The following is a 15,656-nucleotide window of genomic DNA, read 5'->3' as shown; positions in this document are numbered from 1 at the left end:
AATTGCAAACACTAAGATAATATAATATTTAGCATATATAGATTATAATATTCTAATATGCTAGTTTAAAATTTTTCAATTTACCTAAAACAATCTCAGGACCAGGAAAAATGTAAGTGCCTACTAATCTAGAAATATCTTTTATATCTTAATTTTGAATAATTTAATTTTTTAGTAATAAACTATTTTATCTTATTGCATTAATATTCCTTTGGATTTGGATCCCTGCATCTAGCTGTGCTTGATGATTATGCAATATACATTTTATTTTAAAAAAGGCATTATTTGACTATATAAAAATATATTCATTTAATAAAATGATATAGTTAGTACTAGGGTATGAATCAATTAAAGCAGTGGTGGCGAACCTATGGCATGGGTACAAGAGGTGGCACTCAGAGCCCTCTCTGTGGGCATGTGCAATGTTGCTGCAGCCCCGCCTTCCCCCGCGGGCCCCTCCTCACCAGCACCCCCCCAGAGGAGAGTTGCCCCCGGGCGTGGCCCACACGGAGCAATGCGGCCAAGGACATAGGAGACAGGCAGCAGGGACAAGACTCCGCCCTCGCACCTCATCACAGATGATGCTGCGGGATGTTGGTAGAGGGCTTGGCTGCCATGGTGCTGCAGGGCCACCTGGGCAAACTGCAGTGGGTCATGGAAGTGGTAGGTGGCCCTGTGGGCAGGCGGGGCAGGGGGCAGAGCGAGCGGGGGCAGGGTGTTTTTGGGCCACTCCGTGTCTAAAAGGTTTACCATCACTGAATTAAAGGGTTCAATATAGCAATTACAGGGTCCAGTATTTAGTCCATATTCTACTGCAATAAATTATACCAGATTAAAGCTTTAAAAAATGAAAAAGGGCTTCCTTTCATGGACGCTTGTGAAGTTATTATAGTATTAATAAATTTTCACCTGTTATGGCAAGTATACAGAAGTTTTATTATATCTTTTCGTTTATCCTTTTAGTTTAGAGGTTTCTTGTTTATTTATACTCCTCTCCTGGTTGATGGTTTCACATGGTGAATGAGTACACCCACATCTGCAGAGATAAGAATTACCCCTCTAAAAGAAAATGTAGACTTAATGGCTAACAAGTTTACTTCAGTGTAATTTTGGGGAGTGAAGACTATTTTCTTAAAAGCAAGAAGAAAGAACTTGAATGTGGTAAACTTATGCTGGCTTGCAAAATAGTCTCTAAGTAAGAGGTAGTTGGTTTGCATAGAATAGAGTTAATGTGCTTGGGGTAAAGCTGAACTTTGGCTACATTTGTATACTGTTAAAATGTGTCCAAACTCACTAGTATAGTACTTCCTGTTGGCGAAGTATATTGCAAGTGGCATGACTATGAGTAATGTTGGTAAGCTGATGTACACTGTCTTGTGAAAAAGCATTATATAAAAGTCTTAATTGACCAAAAGCATAATGATCACTGAAGGTCTATATCAGGGGTGTCAAACTCATCACGTGATGTGACGTGATATATCTTGACTTTTTTTCCATTGCTGGCAATGGGATGGGCGCGGTTTCGGCATGACACATCCGGCCCGTGGGCCAGCAGTTTGACAGCCCTGGTCTATATTCATGAACCCCTCAGTTGATGGACCATGGCTTATGGAAGATTGCAACTTGACATATAAAAGGAATAAATGTTCGAGTTAAGTGCAATGAATTGTGTAGTTAAAATTCTTTTTCACATGGCCAAATGTGTATACATTGTCACTATCTCTCATATGAAGAAAACAAATGAATTTCTGGTGATCTTTTTGAAAGGTGGAATAAAAATAACAAATTTATTCACATTGTTGGGCAATAATTGGAAATTATGCTTTTTAAAAAAACTAAAGAGCTGTGATAATTTATATCCAGACTGTCTAGTAAGTTGCTTTATAGAATTAAAAGGAATCTATTTTTGAGTATACCTGCATTTAAATAAATTTCATAATAAATAATGATTATCTGCATTTGGGATTCGGTATGTACAGTATACATATAGTTCAAAATATTTCAGCTCAACTGCTTTGTGATTACCCATTTTTGCTTTGTGGAAGTTACCTGCTCTCTTTAAATGTTGGATACTTAAGAAAAAAGGGACTAAAGTTTTAATTTCATTTTCAGATTTCCAGAATGTATAAGAAAAGACAGTTTCAGATTTTTTTTTTCTATTTCTACTACAGAATTACACCGCAATATGAAGAATGTCACAAGTTTCTGGGGAGGTTTTGTCCAGTGGGTGATCCTACCAGCTTCTGAGCTAGACAAGCTAAGCTGTTGAGCTTTGAGTGGTTAAACCAATCCTACATGTGTAGTTTTATTACTAGAGGTTTATTGGGTTTCTATGAAGGAAGTTGAATTATCCTCTTACATTCCTGAAATGGTTAGAGTTTCTGATAAGAAGGGTGTGTCCAGAAGCTTTCTTGAAGTCAGCAAGGTACAGTCATCATGTGGAATGGGTGGATCCAAACTGGTGAAAAAGTATTTATTCGATTACATCACAACAATGAGGGAAAGGCAGAGAAAAAAAGACAGACTGCTTAGTTTCATATAGAAGAGAAATGGACAGGCCTTCTGACCCTGGAAAGAGCACTGGCTTTGATAGTGATTACAGTCACAAGCTGTGAAAAAATCCATGAGTCAGACTCAACACAGATTTTTTTTCCACTGCCCCCAAAGAAAGGAATGTTCTGTTTTCGTGGAGCTGTTCAGGCTCAGATGGGGAGGTTTTTTTTTTTTTTTAATCCTAGTGCCAAAATGTAACATGTTCAACCTTTAAATACTTTTGAAGTATTAAAAGGTGCTCACATTTTTTTGTAAAGAAGGAAGCTGTATTTTTCTGTTTTCCATAAACAAGTATTTGTGAAATAAGATTGCAGTCTGGTGCCAGTTGCTCAGTGAAAGTCTTGTTAAACTGAGACCTGCTTTTGATTACACATACATAGGACTAAATATTAAATATCAAATACATGTTAATTCTTTTTTACAGCATGTCTCCTAGATATGCTTACCCACACCTTATCCTTATTAAGGCTGGTTAAAATACTCCCATGTAAATCTGAATAAAAAATATTTTTGTAGATGTCGAGAAAATCTTTAGCTTATTGCCTATAGAAAATCATTTGGGTGAAGCCTTGAAATGCTAACACATGGCACTTCACACTTTGATTTGCCAGCTGATTGATTCTAATACATGATGGTAATAACAGAATAACAGAGTTGGAAAGGACTATGCTCAAGCAAGAGTCCCTATCTCATTTCAGACAAGTGACTGTCCAGTCTCTTAAAAACCTCCAGTGATGAAGCACCCACGACTTCTGAAAGCATATATAATATAAGAATTATATAAAGATAGTCCACAAAAATCCACAAAGATATTTAAAATGTTTAAAAATTGAAAAATATTGTAAAAATATTGCAGTCTCTAATCATTTATAATACACAAAAGAGTGATAATTGCAGCATCCCAGGGCAATAAAATTTACTATTACGGTCTAGAGCAGTGAAGGTTTTAAATCTTCCAGTGATTTTAAAACGGTCACTCAGTTTTCTCAGGAACATTCAATATATTATATTAAATTCATTCATGATTATTTAGTTAATAAAGACTGTAATCCTTATAAATATGCAGAGAAAAAAAAAAGAAAAAAACCTGAAAAAAACCAAATCTGTACCTAATTCATTGATGGGGGGGAAAAACACTTGTGCAAACAGATCTTTGCAAACAGAATTGCAATTCATTTTGCAATTCTAATTCATTTTGTCTGTAAGTATGCACTATTAATGGTAAAAAAGTTCTAGGTTGGTTGTCTCCTTGATTAGTTTCTATCCACTTTTTCTTGTCCCGCCCTCAGAGAATAGCTTGAACCCCTCTTTTTTTGTGGCAGCCTCTTAGATTTAGAACACTGCTATCATGTCACCCCAATCTTTCTTTTCATTAAACTACACATACCCATTCCTAACCATTCTTTATATGTTTTAGCCTTCAATACTAATTTCAGTTACTATTTCCAAATGTAATTTTTGAAGGTTTCTGGTAATGACCAAGAACTTACTCAGACTACAAAGAATGTGAAAGCAGATTGTGGCTGAACTATTACATAGGTTTTCAGATCCTATAGGCTACTTTAAAAAATCTGTCCATTGCTGTTTTCTGACTGACTACAAAGAGAATGCAACATGCAAAAATGAATTGCAAATGAAATTCAATACTGTCACTGGGTTCACATATTATAAAGTGATTTGTTTGATTGTGATAATAAAAGTTACAATTTGTATAAACTGTAGCTTTTATTAAACCATGGTTGATCCAAAATACAGCTTAGTGCAATGTATGAACCAATTTGATGAGTCGGATCTGAGTTACAAGTTGGAACAGTGAACCATTTAATTCAGTATCTGCAGTAGCCTAATTCACGCATTGTGTAAGCCCTAGTTTAATGATGGATTATTAAATCACAAATGGCTAGTTTAACTATTAACTGCTGTTTCAAAGTCATAGTTCACAATCACACAAAAACTAACAAGGTCTAGTGTATCTTAATGCTGTCTGAATCAAGACTATTGTACTTTCAGTATTTCTCAGAGAAGTCAAAGGAGTAAAGTTCTCTATGTAATTTCCTGATTTGAAGTAGATGTCCAGCTGGGCCAATATTATTAGCCAGTTTAGAATGTAACAGGCTCAATGTGATGTACGTGTTGGATTCAGGCAATCTGGTAACCAAAAAAACAGATCAGGCCTGAGTTTTTGCTTGGTGAAGCTAATTCAATCTATACCTGTGATTTATGAATAAACTATGATTAAGCAAATGAAGGCTTAACTATGTGCAAAACAGTCTTTGGAATAATTCAGTATGTGAACTCAACCTTAAAATGAACTAATTAAAGGAAATAGTTGCAATTAAAATTGATTGATTCCAACAATTCCAAATTTGTCTTGGATGAATCTGATGAAAATTATTCAAGTAGCTTATAATTTCATGAATAGTTATTTTCAGTTGTAAATAATACTAAGTAATAATACTGCATGTGTAAATAACACAGATAATACTAGTTAATCACTACTCTTGTAACTTTCATTGTAAAATGGTAAAATGAAACTGTATATTTGAATAATAAAACAATATGAACTAAAAAAGAAAACAAAAAGTAATGCAAAATGAGAAAAACATAAAAATGAAAAGTTATTTAAAAGATAAAAAAAAATATTGCAGCAGGATTATTTTTACAATTATAGTACAGTTTTCTTTATTATTTGTCTACCTTTTTCCTTTTATTTGAATGGCTAGTATGAAAAAGTAATCAATAATGTTTAGTTAGATTTTTAGTAATCTCTTATGAATGTTACTCTGTAAAATAAAGGACAATTCATTTTATCACCATGTTCATAAATACAAAGAGTCTCTCCCATAACTATAGAAATACTATTCATTCTTTTCCAGTGAATGTTTCTAATATTTCAACATGAAGATCTATGAAACTGAACTGGTTATATATCAAAGAATTAATCAGTCAACCAGTGAAGCTAATGCACCAATTCTAGATGTGCTGTGGACAACATTTTAGAGTTCGCTTTGTTGTACTTAAAATAACTTTATTCCTTATACTATCTTTTTAAGATTGTTTCTTTCGTACATTCTTCTTACATTTCTGCTAGAGGCCAAGGCTCTGAGAACAGCTCTGTCTTGGATTATTGGAGATTAAAAACCTGGCTAGACTTTTAGATTATTATGTTTTTTTTCTAGTTCTGCCAAAAATCCAATCCTCTTCAGATCGTAATTTTTAAAAGATTAGCTCCTTCCATCCAGTCCAGTCCTATGTAGCATTTCCAGTTTTAAAATCATATGCATTTTTATACCCTTTTGTTTCAAAGCCACAGATGTTTAGATATTGTGTGAACCTTGAGTATATAATTTAGCTTTGGTAATGTAGAGATTATGAATATATATTTTAATAAAGCAACTGATATCCTTGGAGAGCTCTTCAAATGGGAGAAAGCATCAGATTTTCATTAAACCAGGAAACATTCCAATTTTAATTGTGCCACTAAATGACTTTGTAATTGTGACTTAAATTTAACTTAACTTTCCATTTTATTTCATTAAAAAAATAATGTTAGTATGGGCTCCAGAACCAGTCCATCTTTTGTTAGAGTATCTGATGGTCTGAACCTTAGCTGAAACTAGGAGAATTTGCTTTTTCTTTCTTGTCTATCAATTTTATTGACTCGTTTTAATACTTCTTGCTGTTTACAGCTTATTTATTTGGATTGTCTGTGGGGTGACATGATAGCAATGGACAGATCTTCTAAAGTAGCTTATAGGCTATGTAAACCTATGTAACAGTTCAGCCACAATTCTTTGCAGCCTGAGTAATTAGTCATTACCAGAATCCTTCAAAAATTACATTTGGAAATAGTAAATGAAATTAGTAACTAAAGGCTAAAACATATGGCTGGGTATGTTTAATGAAAAGAAGGACTGGAGTGACATGGTAGCAGTGTTCCAATATCTAAGGGGCTGCCACAAAGAAGAGGGGGTTCAAGCTATTCTCCAAAGCATCTGAATGCAGAACAAGAAGCAACGGATGGAAAGTAATCAAGGAAAGAACCAAACTAGAACCAAGGAGAAATTTCTTGACAATTGAAACAATTAATCAGTGAAATGACTTGCCTCCAGAGGTTGTGGGTGCTCCAACACTGGAGGTTTTAAAGAAGAGATTGAACAACCATTTGTCTGAAATGGTATAGGGTCTCCTGCCTGAGCATGGGGCTGGACTAGATGACCTCCAATGTCTCTTCCAACTCTGTTATTTTATTATTCTGTGTGTATTTTGTAACAATAGAGGCCTCTTTTGAGAGCAGAATATAAATTATTTTATAAATGAACATATTTAAAAGCGGGACCTTATGTTTTAAGAGAATGAGCATTTAAATATAATATATAACATGACGTAAAATATATAGTGGTGCAGATGAAGCACTGGATTAATTATTAATTATTAAACAGTATTGCCTCATCAAAATAATACTCCCAGTTATAGTTCAATCTAGCTTCAGGGTATGGGTGTGTGCGTGTGTCATAATCTATCAGATGATGTGGGTGTTACTGTGATTGCCATTAAAATGTTGAAATCATTCTCCCACAATAACCTGTCTCTATTATTAGCTGAAGTTCTATAAAACCAAAGTTGATATTTGTAAGTGCTCTTAGGAGGAAACTTATAAAATGAGGAAATAAAATTTAGCTGTTTTTCTCTGATGCCCCTGCTTAGAAAAAGAGAAAATGTATATTGCTGTATCTGTGTTTGCGTGATATGATGAATCATAACCACTTTTTAACCTGTTCAATTATGGGAACCCAGGACTTGTAGTTAGATTAGAGTTCTCTGTGTAATGTAAGCCCAGTGAAACCAGGTTTGTTAACTGGGTTTGTTTTACGTTATTTCTGCAAATAAGCACAATTTGGAATTATCACTCCTATGCATTTGTTAAAGAGTATTTTTAATTATATTTCTTGCTATTCCCTTGGGGAAGAACAGAGATTGAAAACCCTCCCCTCCCCTCCCTTGTTTTATATCACCCTCATGAACTAATTTTGCCAGAGAATCCAATTTCTTAATTTCACAGTTCTTTAGTCAGTTTCACAATGCAAATAGAAAACTTCTCAACTTGATTTTCCCTTTTTGTAAAGTAACTTGTGGCATATAGAAATTGTTTCCCCCTCCTGCCCCCCCCCAAAATCATCTTAAAATCGTAGAAAAAAAAAATGAAGAGTTCTTGTAGAAAAATAGCCTGAGAAAATGAGCTGAGATATATGTTGTACGCCATGTAAAAGAGATAATTGTCACAGTTATGAGATAAAACACTTGTATAAATCTGCCTCCTGTCTGCCTGTTTCATTTTTTAAAATTGATTTAGACTAGTGTTTCTCAATTTTGATACCTTTAAGATGGCGGGACTTCAACTCCAAGAGTTCCTCAGCCAGCCGTGCTTTCTGGGGAATTCTGGGTTGAAGTCCATCATCTTAAAGTAGCCAAGGTTGAGGGCTAAACATTAAAAGTACAGAAGTCCACAAGTTCAACAGATGATCCACTCTAGTCTCTGCATATTTATTGTCTCAGCCCTGTCTTTCTGAGTCAACTATACTCAGCTAGTAAGACTTCTGTTGCCACAGTTCCTACATTCCTGGGTAACCCAACAATCAACTGGTTCACAACAATGAAATTGTGGCTGAAAACTGTACATTGACATGCACAAGGGATAAAAAAAATAGCAACGTGAGTACTAAAATTCAGAAAGCTGAAATGGGTGAACTAATCTCAGGTGCAAATACTGATTGCAAGTTTGCATAATCTAAGTGCTAACTGGAACCGTGATCTCAAATTAATAATCCAGAAAAAAAATGAAAATAGGAAATGGGATGGCGAATAGATAATCATAGGGTTTCATTAAACTGGAGATTCACTCACCCTCATCTCTTGGCATTCAAGAAGCTTCTACTGAAGGGCAATTCCTAACTTGTGAGGTTGTGTTGAGTGATATTACTGTATAGGATATGTAAAATAATTGAAGTGATAAATAAACAGTTTTGAATACTTTTGGGGGGAGGTTTTAAAACGGCCTTTAAAATCAAGAGATGAAAGGCATTCACAAATCCAGTGATCATTATAGTATCCTATTGACTAAAGGGAACACCCATGTTCTTAAAAGAATGTAAAAAAGTTGTATGTGTTTGTTTAATTTGTCCCTATGTTTTATAAATATTTATTTAGTGGTCCATAATAGTGGGAAGTTTGAGAAACACTACACTAAGCCATAATTGCATTTATTTAGTTTAACATGTTATTCTAGTAGATTGAATCGTTCATTATTATTCATTACTCATTATGCCCTGATGGCACAGTGGTTAAAGTGTAGTATTGCAGCAAACTCTGACCACAGTCAGGAGTTCGATCCTGACGGTGCTCAAGGTTGACTCAGCCTCGGTAAAATGAGGACCCAGATTGTTGGGAGCAATATGCAAATAATGCTTCTATATTGTAAACCTCCCAGAGAGTGCTGTAAGGTGCTATGGGGCAGTATATAAGCTTAAATGTTATTGCTATTTAACAAATCATAAATTATAATTTAATGTGTTTTAGAAACTCACTTATGGCATTTTGAACTCAACTTCACAGCACTGTTATGGGACTAAAATTGCTGCTGTGGTTTCCCTAGGAGGGATATATACAAATATCATAATAATTTCTGGAACAGCAAAGGCAAATACAGTAAAAAGAAATTGTATTTGGCATTATTGACCATGTATTAAATTTGTTTGAAGAAAAATGGTGTTTTGTTGTGTGAACTCAGCCTTTTTTCTCCCTTGAATGGCAACTAAATTATACACTTCACTGACTGAACTGTTCCAAACTTTCTTTTGTGTCCCATGAATATATATCCGAACAGCTGTTCCAGTTCCAACAGCAATTTCCTTAATGGTTTAATGTTTATATTTCCTTTGGTCATGGAAGAGCAAATACTGATACTACCTAGGATTCATTCAGAATTTTCCCAGATGAATTCCAGCCCACAATTTAGATGCTGCTGGCCATGGGTTGGAGGAGATTTTCCATTACATTTATTTCAAAATGACTGGGTGTTGCCTCTAAATATTTCAGGCTGAGCTTTTTAAAATAGCCCTTTTTCATGTATTAGTGTGGGCCCTCCCTTATTTACAATAAGACAACCCCAAATCAGCTTGAAATGGAAGCAATTGTGCTCTCAAAAGTTTTACTTATTGTACCCTGTCTCTCATAGCTCCTGTTTATATTTCAACCAACCTTATCTTCTTTGCTGTTGCTGTTTCAATACTGTATTAGTTTGGAGAAATAACATAGCAGGATTATAATCCACAAAGAGTGCCCTTAGCAATTGCCATTCTATAGATGATTCTGAACCACTGTTGAATTAAATTTCTAGCCTTAATATCGTAAATGTAAGAGAAACAGGAAGTTTATGAAACAATTTTGTCACTAAGCATTTTTTTTTCCCCCTGGTACAGGCAGTTCCATTTACAGAGTATAGATTACTGAAGTTTGCTGGCTCTTATTCTCGCCTCAGTGAAGACTTTATCCCCATTTACACCTAACAATAGCAAAAATATATACTGGCAAGGTTCTACTTTGCCTCTATGATGCTGCTTTCATCCTTCCAGGAGTGAGATAGACTACAGTCATCTCTACCTGGGTTGGTGTTAAAATAATATTTCACCTCTTTATTTTGAGGGGAAGCTTCAAGTTGTGGAAAATTTGTTAGGCTTTTCTCAGCTATTATTTTGGAAGGAGGCAAACTGATTAGCAGTAGCTGGGAAGGGAGGCATTGGAGGCAGGTTAATGGACCAGCCTATTAGAAATGGCCAATTGCATGACGTTGTAGTTTTGCACTAAGTAAAGGATGGATGATGCTATAATTTGGTATAAGTTGTCCTTCATTTACGACCATTCATTTAATGCCCTTTTGAAGTTATGACCGAGCTTGGGAAAAAAAAACCCTATGAATGGTATTTGCACTTATGATTGTCATAGCATTCTCACCCCTACAGAATCAAAATTCAAGCAATTGGCATGTATTTACAACAGTTGCATTTAAACTAAATTTGTATATCAATGATTGCATGACCTCTTTTGATGTCATCCACGAAATGAAGTAAATAAAACAACAGTTGCAGCATCCTGGGGTCATGTAAACACTCTTTGCAACCTTCCCAGATGGCTTCAAACAAGCAAAGACAATGGGAAAACTGTATTCACTTAATGACTATGGCAAGAATGTCATGAAATTGGGCATGACTCACTTAATGACTGACTTACTTAGTGATAGAGGTTCTGGTCCCTTGTAATTTGAGGACTACCTATGGTAAGGAGAAGCCCATTATATGATGACTAAGCTGAGACATCAGATGTGAAACCTCAGATACTGTAAGAGATGGTTAGTTTTGATGGTAGTATTTTCAATTTCTCAGAATTCCCATATTTGTTACAATTGTCTTCTATCCACTTTTGGCTAATGATAACAGACTTATACAGGTATGCATTAAAGAGCAGTTATGGTGAGTATATATTAAACTCTACATAGAATCCATTCTAACATTGTGTGGGTACAACATCTAGCAGCAACAATTCTAGGAACCAATCCACACACTCATAGACTGAGTTAAGTTTTCAAAAGCTTACAGATAAAAATGATCAGTCAGAAGAGATGTTAGCAGGCTCTTGATTTAGTGTATTGCGGAGCAATGATTGGTTTTATATATTGCACAAACCAGAATAGAGTTAATTGGATTTTAACTTGATATGTTGTTTTATCCATATCATGATGCTGTTAAAGTATAGAATTTGTTGTCAATAAAAGGGGATTAGACAAAGTTGTGGGGGACAAGGAAATCAGTAACAATTAGGCACACTATCTGTACCAGAGGTTCAGGATTTTCAGTTCCTAAAACACCCACGAGAGAGTTTTATTTACAGTGTTCTTCAAATCTGGTTAGTAGAGAAGAAAGAATGTAATGCTGGAGCCTGGACTTGATCAGCCTTTAGTCTAATGCAACAGATTCTTAATTTTCCATACTTCCATTCAATGTCATGAAGTTACTTATGCTGCAGTATTAATTTTCATTTGCTACTGAAATTAATCTGACCCATGCTTTTTGAATAATCTACTAATTGTTTCTTTTCCTTCCTTCTTTCCTTCCTCCCTCCCTCCCTCCCTCCCTCATCTTTTTTTTTTTTTTTTTAGCATAGCAGGCTATAAGAATCTTCTTTCAACCTTTGCTGCATGGTCTTTTCATAAGATTTAATGTCCACTTTTATCAGGATGGTTTTGAATCATTGTTGGGGAATTTCAAGCATTTCAAATAGCAAGATGGATATAAGTTAATATGAATATAAGTTGGCTTCTTCAAGAGCCAGGACAATAATCTGTGTGCATAATTGTAGGCTTGAGGATCATAGACTTCTCTCCTGAAACCTTTCAGAAATATAGAGTTACTCATTAAATAAGAATGAAGTATGATTAAACTTCATGCTTCAATGAGATAAATCATCATTATAAGCTGAAAAGAATGTAGATACTGACATATACACCATTTCCAGGTTACGTATTGGCATACTAAATATGTTAATTTTTTATAGCTAGTATGACTGTCTTTATCTTATGAATGGTTGAGATAATTACATAGTACATAACCAATTGTGATTATATTGAAAGAAATCTTTAGGGGGAAAATGCAAATATTTTAGTTCTGGGTGTATTTCTAATCTTATTTGTTCTCATCACTAATGCAAAACTGATCCACATTTCTGTATTTTGTTCTGAAATAAACATAAAAAATGTCAAACTAATGATGGCGCATCACAGCTGTATCTCTGAGTAAACACCATCTATTCAATTGCATAGTTGCAATTTACCAGCTTCAAAACTTCACTGTGTTATTATTAGATTTTTATCCCACTTTTTAAATATATAACTCAAAGCAGTAAACATAAATAATTACTCCTGCTTCCTATCTCTCCATAGCAATAATCCTATGAGGTGGATTGGGCTGAGAGAGTGACTGTCCCATATCTTGCTTAGCAATGGAAATTCTGGTACCAGTTGTCATTGTAAGTTGAGGAACACCTGTAGTTCAGCAGCACTTTGGGCACCAAAACTGTATTACATTAATTCAGTTCTCAAAAGAAGTGTGCATTATGTGTCTAGGATTGCATATAATGCCTCTTAATAAAGCTGTTAAAATTGTTTTAATTATATAACTGTATACTACCATCCATCAACAATATTAAAAGGATTAATGACAAAAATACCTTTCTGTATTCCTACTCTGAGTACCCTGTATTTAAGATGGATATTAAGCTACTTTCTCTCAGTAAGAGAATCAGGACCCAATTTTCTAACCTCTTTATATCACAAAATGCCATTCAATTGAAAAAAAAAAGTATTTACGTGGAAGATTCTTTTTACCTGTCTTCCATTCCAAATCCACTGAATTTTTCAGCGATATTATTTCGAGCAGATTCCTGGAATTGTGATATCAAAGTGAGGAGAAAGGTCAGGCCTATTTCATATTTTGTAACAATAGTTCATGACACTACCAAGTTTGAGAAACTTGTCTTTTACTGGTGGTATTCTGACTCATTGTATTTTGGTATCTGTGTTTTTAAAGATGGGTTCATATGTTCTGATTATTGCCTATTTTGATATTTCTCTTTTTGAAGTGCTAACCTGATACAATTATTGACAGATAATTGATTGTGGTTCAATTTAGAAAAAAATCCCTTATGGATAATAAATGGTTAGCACTTCAACTCCTCAATGTGAAAAGACTCAAAGATGAGTGAAAAGCCAAGAGTCACTAGATGATATCATTAATCAGGACAAAACAGTGAGCCAAGAAGCAGAATTGAGGAACAAGCTATAGGGCAGGATTAAAATGTGCATTCAGACAATGCAACAAGTCAGGAATCAGAACCAGTAGAAAACTGCAGAACTCCACAGAGCTTAGAAGGACCAAGTTTCTCTGAAACAAAAAAAACCCTGTTAATAACTTCTTATCCAGGAAGCTCCAGTTAGATAGCTGGTGTCAAGTATTGACTCAGGAGTGCACAATTTATGACCCTCCATTTATTGAAACTCAAACTCTATTCCTATCAGGATTGCGCTTGGTGAGCAATCTGGGAGTTCTAGTTTAGCAACCTATGAAGAATCACATGCTAGCAAAATGCTAGAGATGAAGGGAAGAACTGGGGAAGAGGTCACCAGCATTCTTCTCACTGGGTAGTCCCAGGAATAGCATGGACAGACAGCTATATATTTCAGCCAGAGCTGAGCTCAGATGCTCAGGAGAGAGCTAGCAATGGGTTTATGATACTCTCCAATTGGAATCCACTCAATTGATGCATGGGTTCAGGGGTAAAATTGGCTCCTCACTTCTGTCAGATGACTAGGGCTTCTTCACTGGATCAGCTTTCCTCTGAAGATCAAACTTCATTCCATGTTATTCTTTCAAAAGTTATTGAATGTGGAGTTCTTCCAGGAAGCACATGGAGACTGAGATGATCTATCTTATCTATGTTTCTCTTGATTAGTGTGCTGATATTGCTGCTCTGTGATATATTATTTATTGTTGAGTACTTATAGGTTACTTATCGGACCACGTCTCCTCATTGGTGTCTACCATCCTGTTAGATTCAACAGAGGAGGTATGTTCTGGATCGTGTCTACTAGAGAGTCCCATCTGGCAGCACCCAGGAAGAATCTTTTTCTGTCATAATGCCCACCATCGAAATATCATTTCCACCTCCCCCAAGATTAGACTTGCCCCAACTTTGCTGGTCTTTTGCAAGGCATTAAAATCCTGGATCTGCCATCCAACCAGGTGCCCTGGGAATACAAGTGGTCCATTTTTCATGGCTGACTTGAGTGGGGAATGTCATCAATACTGATAGAAGAGAAAATTTGTAATTCAAGGTTGAACTGTGGGGTCCTTGGTGCTCTCTGGGCTAGGTGATTTTCTTGCAAATGTTTCATTATTGAACAAGGTAATATCATGATGTTAACTAGTTTGGATAATGAAATGACTGCAGGAAACCATCAGTTCAGACAGCATCGAATGTTTTTTTATGTTATCAAAGTTATTTTCAATGTTGACTATTTTATTTTGTTTTTATTTTAATTGTTTAGATTTCCAGAGTCATATACTGTATATGAGATGAGTGACCATATACATTAAATAAATAAATAGTTATTGTGGACCTCTAATAAATTATTATTAATTTTATTTACATTTTAATGGATTACGTTTTTGTAAAATTTATTGATTATTTGCCAGGAGTCTGGAATAGCAATAGCACTTAGACTAATATATCGCTTCATAGTGCTTTGCAGCTGTCTCTAGGTGGTTTATAGAGTCAGCATACTGCCCCCAACAATCTGGGTCCTCATTTTACTGACGTTGGAAGGACAGAAAGCTGAGTCAATCTTGAGCCGATCAGCATCAAACTCTTGGCAGTGAGCACTGCTTTCTAACCACTGCGCAACCACGGTAATCCAACATATTACAACATATTGTGCATACCTGAAGGGCACCACATTGTGGGGTGTGCTAAATCCTGTGCGGTGTTTACATTGGTAGTGTTGAATTTCTTTGTTTCAGCCTGCATCCAGATAGGAGGAAAATTACTTTTCCAGTTTCAAGGAGGTGATTGCTATTTGATCTCTTGACCTCAGTGAATTCCTCATTGACACATCTGCTGCCAGTTACGGATTTCGGTGGCAATTAGCAATAAGATACCATTTTAATTTTCTACATTATGCTGAAATAACTCAATTTTGGGACTTTGTTGGAAATGTAAATGGTTTTATTCAGTCTTGTCCTATGCATGTGGGGTGGGGAATACATGGTTTTTCAAACTGTTTGTCAAAACTAAATGAATAATGGAAGGTTCTGTCGAGGTGTGGACATCAAGTGATTGATTCCAGCTCACAGTGATGGCTGAATCTTGGAAATTCCTGCCAGTATGTTGTGAGCTCATGCTTTAATTCTGCAGCGGGTAGTGCAGATGAAAAGAGTCTGCTTCTCTTAACTGAGCCTTCTTGTGCCTGAGTTGAAGTATACCTGATAAGAGCTCCA

The sequence above is a fragment of the Crotalus tigris genome, unplaced genomic scaffold, assembly GCF_016545835.1.
Source record: "Crotalus tigris isolate CLP2741 ecotype Arizona unplaced genomic scaffold, ASM1654583v1 scf7180000017947.1575755, whole genome shotgun sequence".
NCBI classification, from domain to species: Eukaryota; Metazoa; Chordata; class Lepidosauria; order Squamata; family Viperidae; genus Crotalus; species Crotalus tigris.
This window is presented reverse-complemented; position numbering follows the sequence as displayed.